Source organism: Monodelphis domestica, chromosome 2, assembly GCF_027887165.1.
Source record: "Monodelphis domestica isolate mMonDom1 chromosome 2, mMonDom1.pri, whole genome shotgun sequence".
NCBI classification, from domain to species: domain Eukaryota; kingdom Metazoa; phylum Chordata; class Mammalia; order Didelphimorphia; family Didelphidae; genus Monodelphis; species Monodelphis domestica.
Genome location: NC_077228.1, coordinates 140098519 through 140117680, shown reverse-complemented (window position 1 = coordinate 140117680; position 19162 = coordinate 140098519). Strand labels below are relative to the sequence as shown.

Sequence of the window (19162 nt, the reverse complement as noted above, 5' to 3'; positions counted from 1 at the left end):
GACTCCCAACCCACACCAGCCATTTAGAGTTTTCTTGGCAAAGATTCTGGTGTGGTTTCCCATTTCCTTCTCCAGCTCATTTTACAGATGAGAAACTAAGGCAACCAAAGTCAAGTGAGTTGTCCAAGATCACACAGCTAGAAAGTGTCCGAGGCTGGATTTGCACTCATTAAGATGTTTTCCTGATTCCAAGTTCGGGGCTCTATCCCACTGCACCATCTAGCTGCCCTATTAAGCAACTACTATATGCTGAGCACTTAGGGGAGCAATAAAGAGAGGTAACATAAAGTTCTCGTACAATCAAATACCTTTAATCAGGTAGCAATATGGGCACAATAAAGATTATATCTAACCTGGGTTTTGGAGGATGACAAAAGGATATACATCAAGGCACTGAAAATATAAGCAAAATCATGAACCTACGGCATAGAATGACATTAACCACAGTAATTAAGAACTGAGATACATACAATATATGAGGGTAACTGCTCTGAGATCAAGCCAGAAAGGCAAGTTTCAAGACAGACTGTGGAAGGTTATGAATGTCTGGCTAAGATGGTTGCTTTTTTATCTAGTAGACCACAGGAACTATTGAAAATGCATAAACTGCTTTGGTTTTGTTTGTGCAAAAACTTTTTTGTTTTATGCAATCAAAATTATCCACTTTTACCTCCTATGGCTTTCTCTATCTCTTGTTTGGTCATAAATTCTTCCCCTATCCACATTTCTGGCAGGTAATTTCTTCCAAAAAGCAATGCTGCTAAAATAAGAAGAAAAGTAAGAAACCAAAGAAAAGCCTTTGCATCAAGTTTCTCTGATAAAGGTTTCATTTCTCCAAATGTATATGGAACGAAGCCAAATTTATAAGAATAAGCCTTTTCCCAACCAATAGTGAAGGCATATGAACAGAGGAAGAAATCAAAGCAATTAAAAGTTATTTGGAAAAAAAGATTTGTTATTGGGAGAAATACAAATTATAATAACTCTGAGGTACTACCTTACAACAATCAGATTGGCTATCAGAAAAAAGGAAAATGGTAAATGCTAGATATGTTACACAAATGCACTACTGATAAACTAGTCCAATTGTTCTAAAAAACGATTTGTATTTATGCCCCTAAAGATACTAAATTGTGCATATCCTTTGACCCAACAGTACTATCTTCTAAAGAGATCAAAGAAAAAGGGAAAGGATTCATATGGACCAAAAAAAATTTAGAAGCTTTTGTGTGTGTGTGTGTTGGCAAAGAACTGGAAACTGCAGGGATGCCCATCAACTGAAGAATAGTTAAACAAGTTATGGTTTATGAATATGATGGAATGCTTTTAAGCTATAAGAAATGATGACAGGAATGCTTTCAGGAAAAACCGAAGAAAACTCATAAGAACTGATGCAAAGTGAAGTGAGCAGCAGAACCAGGAGAGCAATTTACACAATAATAGAAATATTATAAACATAGTTAATTGTGAAAAACTTTGTAACTGTTCATTACAATGTCATTACAACCACAATTCCAAAAACATGATGATGAAACATGTTATCTATTTCCAGAGAAAGAACTGATGGCCTCAGGGTACAAATAGATTGTAGCATTTTTCCTTTCTATTTCTTGTTTTCTTTTTTGAACATAGCTAATGTGGAAATTTGTTATGCATGACTTCATATTTGTAATGGGTTTTGCATTTTTGCCTTCTCACAGAGAAAATCTGAAATTGAAACAAATAAAATTCAATGAAAAAAAATAGAAAAGATTTGAACTACTGAGTTATGTGCATGAAAATCAACATGTTCTGGTAAAGGGAATTGGATAATCAAAAGATGGAAAGTAGGAAGATACTAAAAATCAATTGCAGGAGAAACTAGGTGGCTCAGTGGATAGAGAGCCATGCCTAGAGTCAGGAGGACCTGGGTTCAAATCTGGTCTCCAATACTTCTTAGCTAAGTGACTCCTGGTCAAGTCACTTGAACCCCCATTGCCTAGCCCTTACCACTCTTCTGTCTTGGGACCAAAAGTTTTGATTCCAAGACCAAAGGGAAGGGTTTTTAAGAATTAATTGCCATACTCTGGGCTAGATGTAAAAAGACAGTGTACTAGAGATGACCTTGAGAATTACAAAAAAGGAGGAAAATGTGAAAACCATCATCATCATAGCTAACATTTACATAGTACTTTCTTGCTATATGGGTCAGGCTGGGGATACAAAAAGAAGCAAAAAAAGTGCATGCCCCCAAGGAGCTCACAATCCAGTGGAAGACACAACAAGCAAATAAATATGTACAAACAAGCTCTATCTAGGATAAATAGAAAGCAATCGAGAGAGAAAAGGTAATGAAATTTAGAAGGGCTGGGAAGGGCTTCCCAAAGACAGAAATGTAGAGGATGGTGTTTGATACATGAGGCCATCTAGCCCTGTACTCTTAATCCCAATGAGATGAAGTGATTTGCTCAGGGTCACACAGATAACTAAGCATCAAAACCCAGACTCGAGCTAGGGTTTTCTGATGTTAGAACCAGTGTTCTTTGCACGATGAAAACACTGTTCCCTATACTTTACCTGTCTAAAGGCAAGGAATTGGACCAGACAACCTGCTGAGGTCTCTGCTAATGCCACGATCTATGATTCTAGGACAACTCAAAAATCACAGATTATCTCATGCTTGTCAATCTCCTTAGTAGAGAGTATTTTGATTTTTCTTTTCAAAGTTTACTTAATAAAACTCTCATTGACCATCAATTCTAGATTAAAAGGGGCTTCCTGAGCTGGATTTTCCCAAGATGAAAAACTATTTCCCTGGGGTTGGGCATTCACTCTTTCAGGTTATCAAGGTATAATTTAATTTCCTGAAGCAGCAGCCTATAAATAGTACTACAGAGGCCTAGAAATATTTGAGCCGCTTCCACAAGCACCTATTTTATAACCAGAGAATTGCTGATGCTATGAAACTATCTGGCTTATTATCTGTTTCCAGGTCATCCCCTGGGAGGTTTAGGGCAAGTAACACTTTACAAGTGTTCTTTTTTATATCTTTTTTATATCAGAGAAATCCAGGTAACCCCTGTGCCTTGGACTCATTTACATGCTTACTTTACATATAAGAACTCTTTTTTTTTTTAAGTCTCACACACTCATGCTAATCATTTACCCAGTTTACTGATTCCCTCAGTAGTAAAAAGGTGTTCTATTGTTATTGTTGAATAGTTTCAGTCAAGTCCAATTCTTTGGGATTCTATTTTGGGATTTTCTTGCCAAAGATACTGGAGTGGATTGCCATTTGCTTCTCCAACTCTGAGCCTGGATTTGAACTCATGAAAATGAGTCTTCCTAATTCTAAACCTAATACTGTATCCGCTGCATCCCCTCGTGTTCTATTTGCTGTTAAATAAAGTCCTAATATGTTAACATGGTATTCAAGGACCTCCAAAATTTTACTCTAAATGGCCTTTCAAGTGTTATCCTCACACAAATTTCTTTCCTCTTATTCTACAATGAAAAGTGGACTTATCTCCCCAACTAATTTCACCCTTTCTCACCTAGGCTCTGTGCTATGTCCTCCCTATTCACTTTTCAAATCCTACTGGAGGAAGCACTGTTCTTGGAATCAAGAGACCAGAGTTCAAGTCCTAATAATAAGAAGAACACAGGTGAGTTATCAAAGCTCTCCAAGCCTCAGTTTCTTCATCCATAAAATGTAGATTAAAATGCCTGCACTATTTAACTCACAGAACTGATAGAAGGAAACACTTTGTAAATCTTAAAGGATATAAAAATTATAAATTATTATATATTAATTATAAAATTATAAATTATTAATATTTCTTCTCCTTCAAGGATCAGCTATTACTATTTATCCTCCTTCAAGGCCCAGCTAAAGGAGTTCTAAGAATTTTCTCTAGATCATGTATAGTCCTCCATGTCATTTCTCCCTCCCCTGACTCGCTAAAGCATTTAATCTGTATACCTCTTGTGCTCTTACCATGCCCTAATTTCTTTTAGGTTTATTTATATGTCCATGATTTCCTTTTTAATAGATGATAATCTCTGCAATTTTAAAACACAATTCTTCAGTGTTCTATACCCAGCATTTAGCCCAGTGCCTGGTACATAGTAAGTGTTCAAAAAATGCTTTTTGACTTGATATCAAGCCCTCATGAAATGTTTGCTGAATTGCAAGCCATAAACAGTTAAGATTTAATGCCATTTCCACAAAAGTAGTTATATATAAAAAATATATGTATATGTGTGTATGTGTGTATGCACACATATATGTAGATATATTTTAGCTAAATTTCTATTGTTCTAAGTCTCAATTAAGTCATTATAACAGGAAAATACACCAGAAAACATAGTTTCTTCTGCATTTATTATCTCACCTTCAAAATTCCTTTATTGTCCTCCTGGAAATTTTTTTGACCCATTTTGTCATTCCCTGAATGATCTTTGCTACTAACATTCTTTGAAACCTGCTATTCAACAAAAGAAAAGATGAACAGCCAATATAAACAAAATTAATTAGCACCAATCAATAGAATGATAGATTTGAGATACCAGGAGAGTCAGTGTCCCTGTTTACCTGCCCAAGACCCTGAGAAAAAAAAAGAATAATTTGTTTATATCCAAAGAGAAAATCATTTTGTTTTATATTTTTCGACTGTCTCTATAGAAGAAGGGTAATTGTTATAATTGCCCCTTATCCACCTTCAGAGGATCATGCAAAGCTTAATAACATATCTGCCGAGGGCTTAGCATTCCTTAGAAAATGACATGTTTATCAGAGCTGCTCCAACACCTGTAAGAGACTTAAACATAGCCTGAACCTTTAGTATCCTTGACTTCTGGGCTTTGCCAGGTGTTGAAGCAGGTGGACGGGGGTGTATCCCAAATTGGGGTGCTGCCTTTAAGAGTTGTTGGCAAAACAAAATATCCCTTTTCAATACTGTAAAACTCAAAAACAAGCATTAAAATGTTTTCTTGAGATATGCTGTTATAAATGTTCACTCACCAAAACTGATGCTTTGGAAAGCAGGACTGCCTCTCTTAGGAAAAAGAATGTCAGTACCTTGTAGAAAGCTCACATCTGAATGGAGCACTTTTTGTGCCTTACCCCCATTTCAAGCATGAGGAAATGGAGGCTTGGAGGGTCAGTGACTTGTTCCAAGTCAAATAGTAAATAGTAAATCCAAGACTCAAACATAGATCCTCTGACTTCCCATCCAGTCGTCTTCCTACTTACCAGCCTGTCTCAGCACCATATAAAACCATGAGCCCATACGTAATGGTTTATATTTTTTAAGTGCTTCCTATCCATTGGTCTATTTGTTCTCACAACACCTATCCTGACCTGTGGGCTAGCAGAACTGTTCCTCATTTTTACAGGTAATGGAACAAAGAGATTGTTTAATTGGACTAAAGTGTCAAATGATAGTTCTATATCTGAGCTAAGAATAGAGTTCAAAGTTTACGATTCCCCAGGTCTCCATTCTGTCCTTTGGCCATGTTCCCTCCAAAATATATCACCAGAAATATCTTTTTTTTCCAAGGAACAACACCAACCCTCATATCTCTTAAGACAAAGAAGAGAATCTATATGTCCTTGCTATTTCCCCTGGTGGTATTCGTTTCAACAAGTATTTCCCTCAGCAGTTTAGTTCTCTTACTCAATAAAGGTTGGAATTTACAACATGAGGAATATTCTTACCTAAATCCTTGAGTTTAATCCCACTAATTTTATTTAAAAGGCCTTTTCAAATATTAGATTCAGTGCTTTCTGCACCCTAGCCCTAGCTCCCAGTTCTGTGTTCCTTCTAATTAGTTGTTCTCACTCTGAGTTTTCATTGATTCCTGACTATAGGCTTTTCTTCTTGTTAGACTATCAATCATTCTTGCCCATCTCTCACACTGACTGACATATCACTTTCAAAGAGCCAGACATGCCCTCTTTCTCCTTGCTTTCCAGTAAGGCTTAAGGATGATTCAAGCAGAATGCAATAATAAGAGTGGCAGGAGGGCCCCTTCTGGAGCTGCTGGGGAGGTGACAACAGAATCAACGAGAGGTGCAGTTAATAATCACTACAAAAATGGATGTCCCTCCTGTAAAAGAACCCTGGAACACTATATTGTCCTCTAACAACTCTAAGAAATGATTAATAATAATAATAAAGATGATAACTAGCAATTATATATGACTACGGTTTGTGAAATACTCTGCATATTATCTCATTTGATCCTCACAACAATTCTGCAAGATAGGTGCCATTATCACACCCATTTGAGAGAGAGACAAAAATAGTCAGAGAGACAAAGAAAGAGATAGTTGGATGGATAGATGGAAGGATGTGGCTCTTACTTTGTTCCTTGCATCGTGCTAAGGAGATGGGATACCAATGCAAGCACACAAGACAGTTCCTGCCCTTACAGAGCTTAAATTCTTTTGTTGTTGTTTTTTAGCCCTCACCTTCCATCTTAGAAGCAATACTACGTATTTTGTCCAAAGCAAAAGAATGTTTACTGCCTAGGAAATGGGGATGAAGTGACTCCCCCAGGGTCACACAACTTGAAAATGTCTGAGACCACATTTGAACCCAGGACCTCCCATCTCTAAATCTAGCTCTCAATCCACTGAGTGATCTAACTGTCGCTTCATTTGAATTTTAAAAGGAAAAAAATCATAAAGCACCATTTTTAATTTCAGTGTGATATCAGTTTTCCCTAATCATCAAGACTCTATTTTTTATCAGATGCACTAACAAGAGATATGAAAGCCTCGCATAAATAACATTCTCAGTTTTTAGCAATATTCTTTTATCCATATACAAAACACATACACACACGTACATGCAGTCTTTGTACAATCAACTCTTTACAGCAAATGCATTTTCCAAATGAGCAAATGTTCCCCATGATTATTTTCCATGAGGGCTGGAAGTGCAAACAAGGGCAGGAGTGGCAGGGCAACCCTGGCTGAGTTTTCTCTCCCCGGTGCTGATAAGGGCTTCCTCGACTTAGCATAATTTTACGATGGCAGCAATTGCATCTCTTCAGATCCCCTTCTGGGAGAAGCCTGACATCCACTGTCCTATCCGAGCACTTTGATCTCCTCTGAGTTTGGACTTAAAAGCCATAGTTTTTCATGCCTGTGAGAACAGACATATTGCGGATCCTAGCTGATTAGAAGGGCATTTCCATTTATAATGAATCTGGTGCCAGCCTCTTCCTCTGTCAGCTTATTTGTGACCCACTCAGTGGTTAGGGGGTTAATGCATGGAATGGATCACTGGGCTGAAAATAAAAATTACTATTAAAAATGCCTCACCATGAGAATTAAGCGCAACATAATATTGTAACCACTGAGAATTCTCAACAGTAAAATAAAGCCTTATACTCCCAGCATTTTCATTAGTTTTTCCAGTAGTGCTGGACGCAGTGTGAATTACAATGAGATAGGAAGCAATGGCTTCTCCCTTTAAAAAACATGTACTATTATGGAGGGAAGTCATTCCTTCAATTCACACTGTGATGGTTATTGGCTTGTACGGACCGGTATGTATTTTAGCACATAAAAAATACATCTTGTGCATTACTGAATGCTGCATTTAGCCAGCAAAACAATAAATGCTAAACAGCTGACATGCTGAACTGGGCTGCATCATAAATATGTTAGTTTAAGAAATACAGAAATCTACAAATCCGTTAAAGCTGGCATGTGAAACATTCGTAAGTATGGAACTGGGGGCTGGAGTCAGACATAGTGCATTTATTAAAACAGGTGCCTAAAGTGGCAAATAAAGGTTTACCAAAATCCAAACAAAGGAAGGAAAATCAAGCCATTGCCTTTATGGCTATATTCTGGTAAGGGTCAAGTTGTGGTATTATAACATGGAATGCAAACCCAGAACTTAAGAGAGACGTCACAGAATAGAATCAGAATTTCTCAATATATTCATTTCCCTTTTCTGCTAATAGGATTTCAAGCCTATAATTAAAACTTGTATTTTCTTTGGGACCACAACCCAACAAAAGATGGCAATATGGATAAGCCTAAAGTAAAGGGCAAAGACCAGGCAAAGCAGATGATAGTGAATGTCACTTTCCCTGTTGCATCTGTGTTATAATAGCCAAGGAGGCAAGGGAACTGAGTTGTGAAAATAGGAAGTTAGCAAGAACTATCACTAGTCCTAACGAGGGTATCAGCCTTTCTCTAGACAGTTTACATACATGAACATCAGCCAAGGCTCTGCTCATTATTCTAAATTAAAAAAAAAATAACCTAAACTGATCATTTTCCTAAACTGATCTTGAATGGGGCTGTGGATAGGGATATGGGGATAAGCAGAAGAGCAAGAGCCAGGAAAAAGCAGTGGAGTCTGCCTGGGTTGAGTCTGGTTACTCAAGTTTTCTGTGACTGGTTTTATGTTTCTGTTTCCTGGAGAAAAGTCTTGTCCTTGGAGCTATGCTGTAAGCACGTTAAAGTCTTAGACATGGAAAACACTGAAAATGTCCAAAGGGATCATCCCCATCTCTGAAGGCTGCATCCTCGATAAGTAAGCACTTCTGAGCCTTTCTCTTCTCTCTCCATTCTATGTCGAGCAAATGCAGTAGAACCCTACAGGACCCTCATTTTACTTTCTTCACTAGGCTATACCTAGACTTCATTCTTTCAGGGCCACCAAAGTAGAGCCATTATTCCTCTCTTATACTAAAATACTAATAATGTATCATCATATGTCATTAACAAAAACAAAACAAAAATATATATAATTAACGGGGATATGTTCATAACAAAGGCTAGGATCCCAACTATGACCTCAAAGGCTTTTCTAATATTTTATCTGTGATCTGGTGATCTTCACGATTTTGACATATGAGTAACAAGGACTGAGTCACTTAGGTTCTCTGGGCCTTGGACATCTTTCTATAAATTAAGGGTTGAGGGTTAGACTAAAATCAGCTCTGTCAGACTCAAATAGAAACAATCCCCAAGAGCTACATATTGACTTAGAAAACCATAAATTCATGTCATTTATACTGTATTTAATTTTTATTTATTTTGTTAAACAGTTCTCAACTACATTTTAATCTTGTCTAGATTCTGACACATCTGGGTCACTTGTATGTCAAAATCAGGGATTCGGTTTTAAAAAGAGGGGGAGGGCAGCTAACTGACACTTCCTAGCTGTGAGACACTAGGCAACATTACTTAACTCCAATTGTCTAGCCCTTACCACTCTTCTGCCTTGGAACCAATACTTAGTATTAATTCTAAGACAAAAGGTAAGGGTTGAGCAACTAAGTGGCTCAGTAGATTGAGAGCCAGACCCAGAGACAGAAGGTCCTGGGTTCAAATTTGGTCTCAGACACTTCCTAGCTGTGTGACCCTGGGCAAGTCATTTAAACCCAATTACCTAGCCTTTAACATTCTTCTGCCTTGGAATTGATACTCAGTAAGATTCTAACCACCTGCCACAGCTACCAACATAGTCTTCCCAAGGTACAAATCTGGCCATGTCACTTCCCTCCTGAAAGATCTCACTAGCAATCTATTGCCTCTAGAACAGGAGTCATCAAACTATGGCCTGAGGGTCAAATCCTGCCACCAGTGTTTGTATACCATCACTAGCATCCTAGCTAATAATTTTTACATTTTAAAAATATAGCAAAACTTTATTTTATTTTTAAAATATTTTTTTAAAAAAACTATTCCTTTCTCACTGTGTTGTTTCAAACCACAACAGGTGGTGAAGTGTAGTTGACTGACCCTCTTCTAGGATATGTACTCCTTAAATTGGAATTAAAGGTCCTCCATAATTTGGCTCTAACCAGTTTCAAGAGCCTTATGTCACATTACTCTTATTCCTTCATTCTCCACTGCAGTTAAACTGAATTGCTAGCTGTCGTCTCAGCTGAACACTATATCCACCATCTTTTTGTACTCCTCTAAGCCCAGAATGAACCCTTTCCTCTCCTCCACCTGTTAGAATCCTAGTCTGTGAGTCCAGCATCAATACTAGGTACTTACTGCATGCTAAGCATTGTCCTAAGATTGGGAGTGAGAAGAAAAGGCAACAAAGGCTCCTGCCTCACAAGAAGCTCATAGTCTAACTAGTGAGATGGCATGTAACCATATTAATATAAGAAATATGTAGAGTAGATGGAGGATAAACTCAGAGAGAAAGTTATCAGGAGTATGTATATGTTGAGGAGGGGGGAGTTGAGAAGTATTAGTTGGAGAGAAGAGGAAAGACTGGGAAAAATTTATTACGGAAGACCAAATTTTAGCAGTCTTGAAAGAAGCCAAAGAATCCAAGAAGTGGAGTATTCAGGCAAATAAAGAGGCATGGATTAAAGAGATGGAGTATACAGTATTGTGTGTGAAAAACTATAAGAAGGCCAGTGTCACTGGCTCATACAGCAGAGGGAAGGGAGAAGAGTATAAGACAACTGAAAAGGTAGAAAGGGGGCAGGTTGTGAAGAGCCTTAAAAACAACAGAGGATTTTCTGTTTGACCAAGGAGAAAACAGGGAGTCACTGAAGTTTTTTCAATTAGGGTGGGGGATGATGTTTGAGGAAAATCAATTTGGTAGTTAAGTGAAGGTAAACTGGAGTGGTGACCTACTTAAATCAGGGAGACCAACAAAAAGGATATTGCAAAATTCAGCTGTGAAATGACCAAGGACTGTACCAAAGTGGTAGCTGCATGATCAGATTTTTTAAGTCCTTTTTTGAGCTCTTCCATGAATTCTTTTTGGGATTGAAAGTATTTCATATTTTTCTTGCAGGCTTTGGATGCAGCAGTATTGACTTTGTTGTCTTCTTCTGAGTTTGAGTCTACCCTGTAACCAAAATAACTTTTTATGTTGTTTGCTCATTTTCCTGCCTTTTTCTTTTCTTTTAGTTTGAAAAACTGTTAAATTTGGGCTCTGTATCTGTAGAGAAGGTTGTACATTCCAAGCTTCAGATTCTTTGTGCAGCTGCCTTCAGAGATAGCTCTGGGGATCTATCTCCTTCCAGTTCTTCCAAGGTGTTTTGATATAAGGAGAGACTTGTGTAATACTCTCCTGGCTTATGCTCTGGTCTGTGAGTAACCCAAGTGTTCTTTCTCCCTTGGAACTATGACCAGGGTCCCCTGCTCCCTTGTGGCTACAAGTGCTGGTGTTTATTCATGTTCCTCCTCATCCTGTTACTATGCCCCAGAACTGCAACTTAGTTCTCAATAGGGGCAATATAACAAGTCTTGCACCCAGAGCCAGCAAAAGGACCCCTGTAATCTCCTTCTGGGCAGTTGTCTGAGCCCCCTTTTCCATCTATGGCTGAGAGCTCCAGAAGTCTTTGTTCCTGTTTTGGTTGCCTCCAAAGTCTGTTGCCTGCCCTGGTATACTGTGCTTCACTTCCATCCTGGTGTACTAGATCCTTTGTACCAGCCCTCTAAGACATTTTGAGATGAAAATGTATTTCACTTTGCCATTTTGTAGGTTGTACTGCTCCAGAATTTGTGTTGAGGCATTGTATCATTGCTTTTTGATGGGTAATTTGGTGGAAATCAGATGGGTCCCTGTACCATCTTGGTTCTGACCCCTCCATAGCTTCATGATCAGAAAAGGGGGGGGGGTGTATAGGAGAAAGGTTGTGAAGGTAGAAATTAGATTTGGCAAGACTGGATATGAAAGCTGAGTTAGAATAAGGAGCTAAGGATGGCACTGGGTTTGTGAGCCTGAGGGACTGGAAAGCATCCTCAACAGTAAAGAAGATTTGGGAGGGGAAGATAGTGAGCTCTGTTTTGGACATGTTGAGTTTGAAATATCTAACAAACATTTAGTTCAAGATGTCCAAAAGACATTTGGTGATGGGACACTAAAGATCAGGAGAGAGATTACAACTCGATGAATAGATCTGAGAATCATCTGCAAAAAGATGCTAATTGAAGGGGCAGCTAGGAGGCTTAGTAGAATTGACAGCCAGGACTAAAGCCGAGAGGTCCTGGGTTCAAACGTGGCCTCAGATACTTCCTAGCTTTGTGACTCTGGACAAGGTCTAGCTCTTATTGCTCTTCTGCCTTGAAATCAATACACAATACTGATTCTAAGATGGAAGGAAAGAGATTTTTAAAAAGATGATAATTGAACTAATAAAATGAGCTAAAAAAATAAGTCTGATAGTTTAGCTTTCTTTGAGCTTCAGCTCAGGTGACACCTCCCTGGGGAAGCCCTTCTTATCTGCCCATTGTTAATGCTCTTTTCCTGTACAAATTACAATACTGTGCATGTATTTATCTACTTATATATTGAATATCCCCTGGAGAATGTCAGCTCCCAGAGGATCATTTTAATTCTATATTTATATCTCTAGCAACTAGCAAAGTATCTTGTATACTATAAGCACTTAAATATTTATTTAAATAAATTGAATAGGATTTATAATATTAACTTCTCATCCAATCCAATACTCTTTCTCCATGTAACATCCATCGGCCCTTACAAGAAGAAAAACTAAATCAGATGCTTATACTGTGGACATAGGATGGAAAAAAACCAAGCTTACCCAACCATTCTTCCAAAGCTGTCTCACCAAAGTATCAAACCCTAGGTGATTCAAATAATATGAATTGGCTAAGTCTAATTAATAGACTAGGAAATATATACTGAGGACCTACTAAGAGTTTAGCCCTCAAACAAAAAAAGTGGGCTCCTGCTCTCAGGCAGGGGAACCCAAAAGAAAGTTGAAGATAATTATCTAATTGAAGATAGTGAAGTGGCTTGCCATTTCTTTCTCCTACTCATCTGGCTGATGAAAAAACTGAGGCAAAAGGGGTTAAGTGAATTTCCCCTGGCCACTCAGCTAGTAAGAGTCTGTGGCCAGATTTGAACTCAGGAAGATGAGTCTTCTTCACTCCAGGACTGGCATCCTATACACTATACCTCCTAGCTTCCCCTGAGCTAATACCAGCCTCCTAATTGATCATCCTGCTTCTCTTCACTCCAAATACATTCTCCCACCCAGTTCCCAAACTGTTTTTTTTGGGGGGTGGGATAAATAATAAGGATAAATAAAATCCTTACCTTCTGTCTTGGAGTCAATACTGTGTATTGGTTCCAGGGCAGAAGATTGGTAAGGGCTAGGCAATGGGGGTCAAGTGACTTACCCAGAGTCACAGAGCTGGGAAGTGTCTGAGGTCAAATTTGAACCCAGGACCTCCCATCTCTAGGCCTGTCTCTCAATCCACTGAGCTACCCAGCTGCCTTCCCCCCCCCAAAAGTGATTTTTCTGAAAGTACAATCTGAAAAAGGCGATAATTTCATTCTCCTACTCAGCAAACTATACTGACTTACTATTACCTTTAGAAATAAATAGAATCCACTTTTTGACATTTGAAATTTTTCACAACAAAATAAATTAAAATTCTTATATATGTGTGTATATGTAATGCATACATGTGCATAGAGAGTATTTATATAGAAATATTTGTCCCAGAGATGTGATTTTGCCGGTGTCTGGATTTTCCAGTGAGGAAACTCTACCAGTGCAAATTGGCATCTTCTCTTCACCTGCCTCTAGCCTATCTTTCTGGCTTTGTGCACATTTTTCCTTGTCACACATTTTACAATCCAGCCAAAACATCCTCCTTTCTCGTAGGCACTCCATACCCTACCTTCTCTCACCCAGCTCCCCACCTTGATGCTGGGGATGCAATCCCCTCTCCCCTTCTTCCGCTTGGAAGTCTCTCTTTCCTTGAAACTAAGCTCCGGGAGGGCAAGGATGGTTTTACTTTTTGTCTTTGCACTCCCATCACCTGACAGAGCGCCTGGCCAAGAGCAGGCACTCAATAAATGTTTGCTGATTTATTGGTTGATAGAAAGCAGATCTAGGTTAGTTAAGTTCAGGCAAACAGGGATATACCCTAGAAAGAGGGAAGGGGAGAAGTCTTGGGGTCACTGCCAGATCATTCTCCCCAGCATCAGTTCCAAATGAGGAACTGGTGTAGGAGTACTAGGCAGCTAAGGCTACACCACCTGTGGAGGTGGGAAACTAGGCATTTTGAAGAAAACCACCTTTGACAAGGCAGTGTGCATCCAAGAAATGTAGATAAGCACAATGACACGCTGAACATGGGGCTTAGGGTCTGTGAAATGAGCTCGGAGCTTCTAAATGATGAGGAACTGATAGCCCCACCGTGTGACGTTTCTCCTCGGGGAAGATATAGCAGAAGGAGAAGTGAGTTTTGCCAAAATGTAATCACTGTCAGTGGGACTCATTCATTCTAACTTAGGAAGACTGGCTCCTATTGTGTTGATGGGTAGATGACTGATTTCTGAGCGCTGCAGTAAGACATTTACTCCCTCCCCTTCAAAAATGTGTGCTTCTGTGTGCATGCATGCATGTAGGAGAGGCAGCTGTGGAATAATGGAGAGAGGGATAGTCTTGGAGTCAGGAAGACTAGAGGCAGCTGTTTCTGCTGGATAGGTGATCCTGGACCACGTGTCACTGAACCACCCCACAACCACCCTCCAGGGACCCAGGCTACTCTGTACTGGGGTTCTAAGAGAAAATTCTCCTAGGATGTCTTGTTTCCCTTAAGATTCCAGATTTTACATTCCAGAGAAAATCATCCCAATCCCTTTTGGTGTTTCTGTCTTCCCTCCCCAAAATGTTTTCATTCATTCATTCATTCATTCATTCATTCATTCATTCATTTGTCTATTTATTTAGCTATTGGTTTTATTTATTTATGTTTGTTTGTTTTTTAAATCCTTATCTTCTTCTCTTATAACCAATATTGTGAATTGGTTCCAAAATAGAAGACTAGTAAGAGCTAGGCAATTGAGGTCACATAGCTAATTAAGTATTTGAGGTCACATTTGAACCCAGAACTTCCCATCTTTAAGTCTGACTCTTTAAGCACTACCTGCTCCTTGGTATTTATTTTATACTTATTTACTTGGGGGTGTATGTGTTGTCTCGACCAATAGAATATAAGCTCCTTGATGTTAGGAACTCTTCCATTTTTACGGGTATTGATATTCCCACTGTTGCTTGTTCCAACACAGTGGCAGAAAGTTCAGAACTTATTTCTAGTTTCCTTTCCATACCCGAAACTTAGTAAATGCTTGTTGATTGGCTGAATGATTGATCATTAGACTCTAAGGTGAAGAGAAGATACCAGTTTGCACTGTTAGAGTTCCTTACTAGAAAATCCAGATACCAACATAATCACATAAATGGGACAGATGTTTCTAAATAAATATTATATTTAATATACTTAAATTGTTATATTTTATTATAGTTTGATGTTATCAATAATATATTAAAATGTTCTATATTAATAATAAATATTAAATTAAATATACTTAAAGTATTGTATATATGTATATATATGCATACATATTGTATGTGGATGAACATATAAACTATGTATGTATGTGCATTGTATATGCATATATTTGCACCTATATATGCACCTATATTCTTGTACCTACATATATATGTACATACCCCTTAAGAAGTGGAAATATAATTTTTTAATGTAAAAATATTGAAAAAGTCCATCAGTAAAATAAATTTTTATTTTTGTATAATATATATAAATAAATACATATTTATATATATATATATATATATATATATATATATATATATATATATATATAAAGAGACAATCTTCATTTTTCATGGATGTGATTTGCTGTCCCCATCACTACATATCCCCATTACTCTGTCCCAACATGTTCAATACTCATCATTTTGGTAACACAAAACTGGCAACATTTGTGTTTGGGGATGAAATCTTTTGAAGATTTGTTTAAATTCACAAAGCTTATTTAATAGTTCCCCCCTCTGAGTATACAGTGTTCAATATGGCTGGTTAGGGAGAAAAGGCAGATGGGGGGGGCAGAGAAAGAAGGAAAGACAACCACTGATCTAGAGAAAAAGAGACAGAAACAAAGACTTTTTCATAAAGTTATCCTCCTCTACCTATCTTGAACCCCTTTGGTTTATCCACCCCTAAAAAACTCTTTAAGACAAATCAGGCACTTAGAAGTAAAGACCTAATTCCATTTGCCACAGAGGCTAGATGAGTTTATGGGGAGGACCCAGGGATGGAGGTACCACTCTCTTTCCACTACATGAGACAAGTGAAAAAAAAAAAGGCCACCGTTACCTGCTGGCCTCGGCTGTCCTAAACTTAATGCCTCCCAATCCATTGGCTTGGATCCAACTCTTTGTACCATATGGTACAAGGAAAGCTTACAGGCACTATTTCAACAAAAAGAAATAGAGTGTTTTTCCACTATCTATTTGAAAACGCTATGCCATACACAGTGTGGACCCTTCCATATTTCAGGCAAGGATTAACTAGTTATTCCTCATTATTCCCAACAAGAGAAGAGAAGAAAATACGGAGTCAAAAGACAAAAAGCAAGGCCCGCTCCATTTCACTGACAGGATGTTGTCATTCTGAATTATTCTATTTTTTAAAAAAGCATTAAGTATGATAACAGCTTTTTCCATTCACAATGACTTCATGTATTCTTTTTTATAAATTTTGTTTAGTGATTGCTTTCAATTTTATTCCATTCAATAAACATTTATAAAGTGCCTACTATGTGCCAGGTACTGAAAAAGGTGTTAAGTACCAAAACCTGAGCCAATCTACATGGTGATACAGTTTCATATTTTGTTGTGTTTTTTTTGTGTGTGTGTTCATGGGTTTGATGGGTATTTTCCCCCACCTCCTTCTGGGCTTCTGGGTGTCCTAGATCATGGAGGTAGCTGAAGTTGTTTTATCTTTGGTGCATAATATTTCTTTTGGAGAGGTCTGAGAGACCATGAGAATCAGAGAAAATTGTCTGGTCTTTTATTTTGCTGCTTTTCTATGTGCCTTTAAAAAATACAGGATATCCTTTATATAATAATTAAGTGGCCTCTTCCATGTCATAGTTACTTTCTAGGGATAGAGAAAGATAACTTTTTATTTTAAATCTTTTAAAGTACATGGCTCAATTGATGCTTTTTTTACACGGATGTTGCTTCTCCAAGGGGAAGCTGGGTGGCGTAGTGGATAGAGTGCCAGGCTTGGTGTCACAAAGACTCATCTTCCTGAGTTCAAATTTGGCCTCAGACATTTATTAGTTGTGGGACCCTGGGCAAGGCACATAACCCTGTTTGCTTCAGTTTTCTCATCTATAAAATGAGCTAGAGAAGGAAATGGCAAATCACTCCAGTATCTTTGCCAAGAACACTCCAAATGGGGTCACAAAGAGTCGGGCATGTCTGAACAACTGCAAGAGAAAATATAGCCATTTCAGTCAGTCCACATGGGTTTGTCAAATATTTACATGTGCCAGGCATTGTATTAATCACTGAAGATACCAAGAAATTCCGCCCCTCCCCAAGTCCGTATTTTCAAGGAGCTCATAGTGCAAACAGAGAGACAACAGGCTAACAACTATGTACAAACAAGTTATATACAGGATTAATTGGAGACAATCAATAGTAACAATAATAAAATTAGCTGATATTTGTAAAATACTTTATAGTCTGCAAAGCTCTCAAACGTCACAAATTCTCCCATAAGATAGCTGCTAATGGTGATTATACCCATTTTATAGATTTAAACATTAATATTCAGAAGTTAAATGGGTGGTTAATAAAGGTTGGTGGCAGGATCTTAATGGAAATCTTTTCTGACCTCCAAATCCAGCATTCTTCCCACACCATCATACTACTTTTCCATTAGTTGCCAGTTAGACTCAACAGCTGCCTAATTTTGTAGTCGGAGAAAGATGGACGATGTTTAATTCAATTAAGTTTCTGAAATATTTATTAGGCATTTACAGTGATACATCCAAGGGAGACACAAAGATAAATAAGCGATGATCTTTATATTCATGATGCTTAAGAGCTGGTAAACCAGACAAAGATAGGTACACAAATCACATTTCTTACAAATTAAAATGATAAGTATACAAGAAAGATATAAATTATCTTTATAAAATATAAATAGAAGTTCCCCTTGGAGTTCAAAAAAGGGAATTATTGGATCATAGTTTAGGCATCAAGATCCCTAAAGATGAGAAGAGCTTTCACGGAACAGGTAACATTCTAACTAACTTTCAAAGATAAGTAGGATGGGGCAGCAAGTTAGCACAATGGATACAGTACCAAGTCTGAAGTAGGAAGGGCCTGGTTTCAAATCAGATACTTTGTGGTTATATGACCATGGGGCAAGTCACTTAACCCCAATTGTTGGTTCTTTCCATCTTAGAACTGATACTAAGATAGAAAATAAGGCTTTTTAAAAATTAAGTAAGAATGAAACGGGGAACATTTGAAAGAAGAGGCATAGGGAAGAGAAAAAGCAGAAAGACAGAGACAAGCCTTTATGGGAAGATTTCTTTTAACAATAAGGAATTCTACAGAGAGGGGCATGGGATACATGAGAGGAAGTAGTATAAGATCAGCTAAAAGAGGTCATTTGGAGCTAGATGCTAAAGAGCCTGGAATAGCAGACTCAAGAGTTTGGAATTTTCATTTCCTACCTAGTTGTATTCCTTTGGACATCCCCTTATCCTCCAAGCCTCATCATCAAGAAATTCATTATCCTTCAAGATTACATCACTCTGGGTACTCACATCTCATCAATACCTTTAGTAGTTTCTGCCTTTTCCAACTGGAGTATTGAAAAGCAAAGCACTCCCCTCAAAGCCTCCATTTAAAAAGGGCTCCTAGTGTCTATCATCTCTTCATTTCCAATTTGGCTACTTTCCTTTGAACTGGATTCCATCATGCCCCTACTGGGTACCTTTCCTATCCCTCCTCCTTTTCAACTTCCTTTTGTGTTTTTGTCTTCTCCTATTAGATTGTAAGCTCCTTACGGCCAGAGACTATCTCTCTTAGTCATATTTGTATTCCTAGTGCTTAGCATGTTTTTTGGTACATAATAGACATTTAATCAATGTTTAGTTATTGAAGAAATAAGCAAATAAAGACACTGAAAGTCCTAAGGCAAGGAGATGGCATACAGAGTTGTGTTTCAGAAAAATTACCTTGCGATGGTAGGTAGATGTGTGTTTTACTGGTATTTTCATAATGGTAGGGTAAGTATGGGTAGATGAAGAGGCAGTATGTAGTAGAAATAAAGCTGAGCTTAGAGTCATATGATCTGAATTTG

The 19162-nt window shown here is 38.0% G+C and overlaps 1 protein-coding gene across 1 annotated transcript in view; it reads right to left on the bottom strand.

Moving 5' to 3' along the window:
• SMYD3 (SET and MYND domain containing 3) overlaps positions 1–19162 on the bottom strand; it is a 1068189-nt gene that overhangs the window by 719344 nt on the left and 329683 nt on the right. The gene's annotated exons all lie outside the window — the stretch shown is intronic.